This window comes from Macrobrachium nipponense, chromosome 27 (genome assembly GCF_015104395.2).
Source record: "Macrobrachium nipponense isolate FS-2020 chromosome 27, ASM1510439v2, whole genome shotgun sequence".
Classification (NCBI taxonomy): Eukaryota; Metazoa; Arthropoda; class Malacostraca; order Decapoda; family Palaemonidae; genus Macrobrachium; species Macrobrachium nipponense.
This window is the reverse complement of record NC_087216.1, coordinates 27,552,589-27,560,256: the sequence shown is the minus strand read 5'-3', so window position 1 is coordinate 27,560,256 and position 7,668 is coordinate 27,552,589. Positions and strand designations below refer to the sequence as shown.

The following is a 7,668-nucleotide window of genomic DNA, read 5'->3' as shown; positions in this document are numbered from 1 at the left end:
CTAGAGGCAAGTAATTATAGGCCTGTGAGTCTAACATCACATATTATGAAAGTGTATGAAAGGGTAAGAAGAAAAATAGTATGAAACATTTAATAAAAAATAATTTGTTTAATATAGGACAACATGGTTTCGTGAGAACATATACAAAAATATGAAAGCGGAAATGAAACAGCTGTGGTTTATCTAGACTTTGCAAAAGCTTTTGACAAGGTAGATCATAACATATTAGCAAAGAAAATTAGAAAACATAGTATAGTGGATAAAGTAGGAAGATGGTTAAAAGAATTTTTACACAACAGAAAACAGATAGTTATTGCAAACGATGAGAAATCAGACGAAGCTAAGGTAATATCCGGTGTGCCACAAGGTACGGTGTTAGCTGCATTACTGTTTGCTATTATGATTACAGACATAGACAGTAATGTTAAGGACTTGGTTAGTGAGTAGTTTCGCCGATGACACAAGAATAAGTAGAGAAATTACTTGTGATGAAGATAGGAACGTGCTACAAAGAGACCTTAACAAAGTATATGATTGGGCAGAGGTAATAGGATGGTATTTAACTCTGATAAATTTGAATCAAATAATTATGGAGACAGAGAAGGAAAGCTACATGAATATAGGGGACCTAATAATGAGACAATCACAAATAAGGAAGCAGTTAAAGACCTTGGTGTGATGATGAATAGGAACATGTTATGCAATGATCAAATAGCAATTCTATTGGCAAATGTAAAGCAAAAATGGGAATGTTGTTACGGCACTTCAAAACAAGAAAAGCTGAACACAATGATTATGCTTTATAAAACATATGTTCGTAGTCCACTTGAATATTGCAATATGATATGGTACCCACACTATCAAAAGGATATTGCTCAAATAGAATGTACAAAGGTCCTTTACAGCCAGAATAGAAGAATTTAAGGATCTTGACTACTGGAAAGACTACAATCCTTAAAATTATATAGTCTAGAAGGAGGAAGAGAACGTACATGATAATTCAGGCATGGAAACAGATAGAAAGCATAGCCGAAAACATCATGGAGCTAAAAAATATCAGAAAGAGCAAGCAGAGGTAGATTATTAGTGCCAAAACTATACCAGGAAAAATAAGGAAAGCACACAGGACATTAATCCACTACGCACCAGCATCGATAATGCAGCGTCTATTCAATGCGTTGCCAGCTCATCTGAGGAATATATCAGGAGTGAGCGTAGATGTGTTTAAGAATAAGCTCGACAAATATCTAAGCTGCATCCCAGACCATCCAAGATTGGAAGATGCAAAACATACCGGAAGATGTACTAGAAACTCTCTGGTAGACATTAGAGGTGCCTCACACTGAGGGACCTGGGGCATCCCGAACAAGATGTAAGGTCTGTAAGGTAAGGCAAGGTCTCTCTCTCTCTCTCTCTCTCTCTCTCTCTCTCTCTCTCTCTGTTTGCTACTGTAATGATAATGACACATTCACTACTGCTATTATCATTAATTATTATTATTATTATCGAAACAAACCGCCTCTCTCTTCTCTCTCTCTCTCTCCTCTCTCTCTCTCTCTCTCTCTGCTACTATAATAATAAATGACACATTCCCTACTGCTGTTACTATTATTATTATTATTATTATTATTATTATTATTATTATTATTATTATTATTATAGCCAATATTTCCCAACTCCCAAGTCCTTCTGCCAACCCCTCGTTGGCGATTCCAACCCCCGTTATGGCATCTATGGGCCAGTTTGTGTCATTCTCTCCCCCGGCCCCCCTCCCCCTACCCCACCCTCTTCCCCTGTCGCCCAATTCCCGACGATATCCGGCTGTCAGGTGGTTCCTATTTATGAGGGGGGTGTAGGGGAGGGGGTGTCCACCTTGCCAAGATTTAGCTTCTATAATTTCGGTTCGTCTCGGAGTAACTGTATACTTGTAGGTTTGATTTGATTTCATTTGATTGATTCCTTGTTTCTCTTTTGTCTCCTTTTTTTTCTATTTTATCTCTGGAAGCCTATATCTCCCTTTCTTTCTCTTTGATTCGTCTGTTTTATCGTCCTTCTCGATGTTATTTAACTACTATGTTCCTACATTTTCATTGTTTTTTTTTTGTCATCGTGTTTCATTTTCCTTTTGTTTCAATTATGATTTTTTTAATTAAAACCATTCTCTTTTTTTTAATTTCTCTTGTATTCATCTACTACATTTCATTAACGAATTTTTTCTTATTAAAACATTCGTTATCTTTTTTTTTTAATTTCTGTTGTATTTATCTACTGTATTTTATTACCGATTTTTTCTTAATAAAATCTTTGTTCTGTTTTTTTTTTTATTTCTCTTGTATTTATCTACTATATTTCTTAGCGGTTTTTTCTTGTTAAAACCTTCGTTCACCTCTTTTTAATTATTATTATTATTATTAGTATTATTATTATTATTATTATTATTATTATTATTATTATTATTATTATTATTATTATTATTATTATTATTCTCTTTCAAATGAACACTAGTCTTTGGAAGTTTGAATTTCTATTTAGTGGACCCTTTGATGGGCTTGTTCCATATGAATAGGGTTCATCTTGTGAATAATAATAATAATAATAATAATAATAATAATATAATAATAATAATAATAATAATAATAATAATAATAATAATAATAAATCTAGGATCACAGCATCCTCTCATTTCTAATCTTGTCTAATCCCTCCGTTTATCGGATTTCGATTAATCCGAATTTGTGGTTTTGAGAGAGAGAGAGAGAGAGAGAGAGAGAGAGAGAGAGAGAGAGAGAGAGAGAGAGAGAGAGGAAAAAAAAGTATTATGAGACGAAACTCATCATCTTGGCGAAGGGAGGAAGGAGTCCCAAAAAACACCTCTTTGATGGCTAAGGACTTTGGAGCCTTATCGAAGACGAGAATGTTGTTGAATATGTTTCTGAAACAAATCTTGTATTTTCATCATTTGTTTACATTTTTGTCTATTTATTTATCAAATCTTTAATTTAATATGTTTCTAAAACAATTCTCCTTGTACTTTAATAATTTGTTTGTATTTTTGTCTTTTTATTAATTCTTTAATATATTTTTTCGTTTTTTGACGATCATCTTTTTTTATTTTTTTTATTTCTTATTACCCTCTGTTACTTCTTTCAAATGAAGACCAAATTCTTTGGCTTTCTCCGAATAATAATAATAATAATAATAATAATAATAATAATAATAATAATAATAATAATAATAATATGAAGGTAGGAGACCCTCTCTCAAACATGTAAATAATAATAAATATAATAATAGAATAAGATAAATAAATAAATAAACATACCCCCACCAGGCGAATTGGAGGACTGTTATATACCAAAAATAAATAAATAAATAAATAAATAATAATAATAATAATAATAATAATAATAATATAATAATAATAGAATAATAATAATAATAATAATAGAATGGCAGAATTAAGCGAGTTTGATTTTATATATTGTCTTCTATTTTTCTTACAATGTAAGAAGAATAAAAAAAACAAAATATAAAATCAACTCGCTTAACTCTGCCATTCTTTTTTAACAATATATGCTTTTCTGAATTGCTCTGTTCTGTTTTACAGCTCTCTGGAGACTTTGCTTTTCTGAATTTCTCAAGTTTTGGAAAAAGTTCATTTGAAGAATAGAAATTTATTTTAATATATCTGTGATCTTTTCCTGTACTGTTAATTAGTCTAACACTTAATTTTTAAGTTTTACTCTTCAAAAACAATCGTACTTTCTTCTGTGTACAAAAAAATTTCAAGTTTTACTCTTCAAAAACAATCGTACTTTCTTCTGTATTAAAAAAATCAGCTAGAATCAGAAAAACATTGACAAAAAAAATGTGTTCATCATTGTAGGCCTATGTGTTCAGTCTTTGTAGTACAATAACTTGATTTAGACACACAAAGCCTTCCACGACAGCCTCATATCCGTTCACCCAATCTTATATAATGTTTCTTCTTCGTTCCAGGTCGCACCTGGAAGCGTTCCAGGTCACATCATCCAGTAGGCGTTGTCCAGCGGGACGGACGTCGGAAGAGCGGCCAGTGTTAGGTCCCTCTTCGGCGTCAGATTGAGGTCTTCGGCGCTCAGGGGCAGAGAGACGCCAGCCTGGAGGCAGGAAGCTCTCAGGCAGCCTAGGAAGGTCTCCACCTGCAGAGGTAAGTTCAGATCAATTGAGCGTAGCGATTTAATTGCAGGTAAAATTAGCTTTTTTCCTTTTCATAAAAGTCTGTGGTTGTCAGCATAGGAGGGTCTCCACCTGGAGAGGTAATTGAAGGTGAAATAGCTGATTATAAAAGTGTGTATCTGTAGCCCAGACCCGATAAGGAAGAATAGTAGGGTTTATTTTTTACTAACGAAAATAAACTATTAAAGTGTCACAGACTATGTTATTCTAATACTTGTACTACTACTATTAATACTATTATTACTACTGCTAACACCACCAGTATGGTTCCACTGAGCTTTATAGCTGATGGTGTGCATTCAAGTTTCACCTTCTGACAGACCCCCCACTATTGCACCTTGACCTCTCGCTGTTAACACCATAGACAGCCACTTTCTTCCCAGTCGTCTGTTAGACATCAGTACACATTCTAAAAACAATTAATTCCGCTTTTTAGGAAAAAGGATCATTACCTTATAATCTTCGGGTTCAGGACACAGACCGGCAGCCTCCACGAGGGCAGAGGACACGCTGGGCATGTAGAAGAGCTGAGTCTCGAACCTCTCGGACAGTTCCACTCTGTCGATCTTTCCGTTCTCCATGACCTAGAAGACGTAGAATATACTATCTTAACCCTTTGGGCTTCCAGTTACTCCAGAGTACATTGTCACTGTCTCAACCCCGGAAGTTTCTCCCATGGAGGAGGAATCATTAGTCAAAACTAGGGTCACTTTACTGGACTAGGGTCCCAAGGCTCCCTTCGGAATCCTCAGAGGAATGCCTCAAAGCTAGGGTCACTGGATTCCCAACTATGCAAAGCATTAGGATGTGCTATAAGGTGTTCACTCTACTGGACCGGGTCCAGAGCCTCCCTCCGAATCCTCAGAGGAATGCCTCAAAGCTAGGGTCACTGGATTCCCAACTAAGTAAAGGAATAGCATTAGAATATGCCATAAGGGGTTCAATCTACTGGACTGGGGTCCCAAGGCTCCCTTCGGAATCCTCATAGGAATGCCTCAAAAGTAAGGGTCACTGATTCCCAACTAAGTAAAGGAATAGCATTAGAATGTGCTATAAGGGGTTCACTCTATTGGACTGGTGTCCCAAGGCTCCCTCCGGGAATCCTCAGAGGAATGCCTCAAAGTTAGGGTCACTGGATTCCCAACTAAGCAAAGGAATATCATTAGAATGAGCTATAAGGTGCTCACTCTACTGGACTGGTGTCCCAAGGCTCCCTCTGGAATCCTCAGAGGAGTGCCTCGAAGCTAGGGTCACTGGACTCCCAAGAAAGCAAAGACCCACAGACAAAAACCAAGAACTTACCAAACCAGTAGCATTCAGAGTGCAGTAGCGTAGAGCAGCCAGGCTCGTTGAGTCAGCTCCTATTTGATCCAGGATGCTAGGTGGGTTACCTGTCAGGTAGTTCGTGCCTGTGACGATAATAGATTGGAGAGTTAACTCTTGTTTAATACATTTAATGCAAATTTTCGCTTATTCTGGGAGTAAGCTTACAAACTACTTTGTTGTTTTTGTTGTTGTTGTTGTAGGATAGGATATTTATGATTTATTTATTGGAAAGAAAATGTAAAAAATAAATAATGTGTATGTTAAACAGCACAGAGGAATTATTTCAAATGAAATATAGCGTACTTATTTTAATTTTCGTTGGTGAAACAAGGCTCTACTTGACAATAGATTTTAGCATGTTTTAATTTGCGTTAATATTTAGGAATATAACGTCCCCACTTACTGGGTCCTGATCTTACCTATAATCATAAGACCTCACTCACTGGGTCCTGATCTTACATATAATCATAAGACCTCACTCACTGGGTCTGATCTTACATATAATCATAAGACCTCACTCACTGGATCCTGATCTAACCTATAATCATACTAAACCAGGCAGCAAATCATACCAAAAGTCCCTACACACACTGGGTCCTGATCTTACCTATAATCATACCAAAGCAGGTGGCAAATCTTGCCAAAAAGTCCCCACACACTGGGTACTGATCTCTGCTACAATCTTGCCAAACCAGGCGGCAAATCTTACCCAAAAGTCCCCACTCACTGGGTCCTGATCTCTGCTACCAATCTTACCAAACCAGGAGGTAAATCTGACCCAAAAGACCCCACAAACACTGGGTCCTGATCTCACCCAAAATCTTACCAACCCAGGGGGCAAATCTGACCCAAAAAGACCCTACTCACTGGGTCTAGATTCCCGACCTCTCCTGACCTTACCCAAGGAAGTGAAGATGGCTGGATGAACTGGAATTCCAACGGTCTCTGCGCATTCCAGCACCGAATTGATAGGACCCCCCCGACGCCTGGAGGATGCTGTTGACGACGCCGCACTCAGCCCTCCTCAGCTGGCACTCGCTGGCAACTCAGGCTCGGGGCGCAGGGCTCCTCTGCTGTCCCTCCTGAAGAAGAAGAAGAAGAAGAAGAAGAAGGAGATTGGGTGATGGAGGAGAGGTTTATTTGACAGTTAATGACAAGTTGACGAATTTTTATTGTCAATGAGAGAATTGCAATTCTCTCTCTCTCTCTCTCTCTCTCTCTTCGTATGGGATGCCTATATACATATGCATTTGCACTGCGTTTGAGGCGGTGAAATATATATATGTATGTATACTATAATATATATATATATATATATATATATATATATATATATACATTATATTTATATATATATTATATATATAATTGTATAATTGAAAAATTGCCTGCAAATTTTATAAAGGCAAATATCTTGAAGATGGCTTGGATAACTAAAATATGAAACCGGCATCTTCAGGGATATAAATACTTTTTTTACAGATTCCGCAGGACAGAGTTTCAACAACTCTTAAAACATAACTAAAACTGAATCCCCCTCTCGTCACCTTTCTAACAAATCAGCACTAACCAAATTATGACTTAAAGAAAAACCCGGAAATCTAGAGGACCAACATTACAAAAATTACTTACCGGTCAAGTAAATTCCGCTAGCGAGCGCCATAGCGGGAATGCCTGAAAGCATAGCCGATGTAGATAAGCAACGATGCGAACGCCACCACCAGCGCCATCTTGGTACTCCCCTGTCGGGCGAAATGGCGATATTATAGGAGTGGTTGGTACGATATTCTTTTAAGTTTACGTGATTTAAATTTATTTGTGTGTGATATCTATATATATATATTTTAATATAATATCTATATATATATATATTACATATATTATATATATATATAGTATATATATTATATATATATTCATATTCATATATAACAATTCGTCCATCCACATATATTACAACACTTCTACATATCTGTAAAACTACGTAAATTACCTAACTCTTAGAACGAACAACCAGCCAGTGTGTGCCTTCCTTGGTGTACTTCACGTCACTGACTGGAGGGGGGGTTCTGACCAAGTCTTTAATACCTCCACCCCCCCAAATCCTGGCCCCCACCCCCTCAT

The 7,668-nt window shown here is 36.7% G+C and overlaps 1 protein-coding gene and 1 pseudogene across 1 annotated transcript in view; one reads left to right on the top strand and one right to left on the bottom strand.

Moving 5' to 3' along the window:
* Positions 1-3,725: 3,725 nt before the first annotated feature.
* The window catches only part of LOC135200645 (uncharacterized), an 11,422-nt pseudogene continuing 7,479 nt past the window's right edge, over positions 3,726-7,668 (bottom strand).
* The window catches only part of LOC135200974 (uncharacterized PE-PGRS family protein PE_PGRS10-like), a 57,861-nt gene continuing 54,243 nt past the window's right edge, over positions 4,051-7,668 (top strand). The window contains exon 1 of the mRNA XM_064229757.1: positions 4,051-4,189. The gene's annotated coding sequence lies outside the window, so the exon portion shown is untranslated. The remainder of the gene's footprint in view (positions 4,190-7,668) is intronic.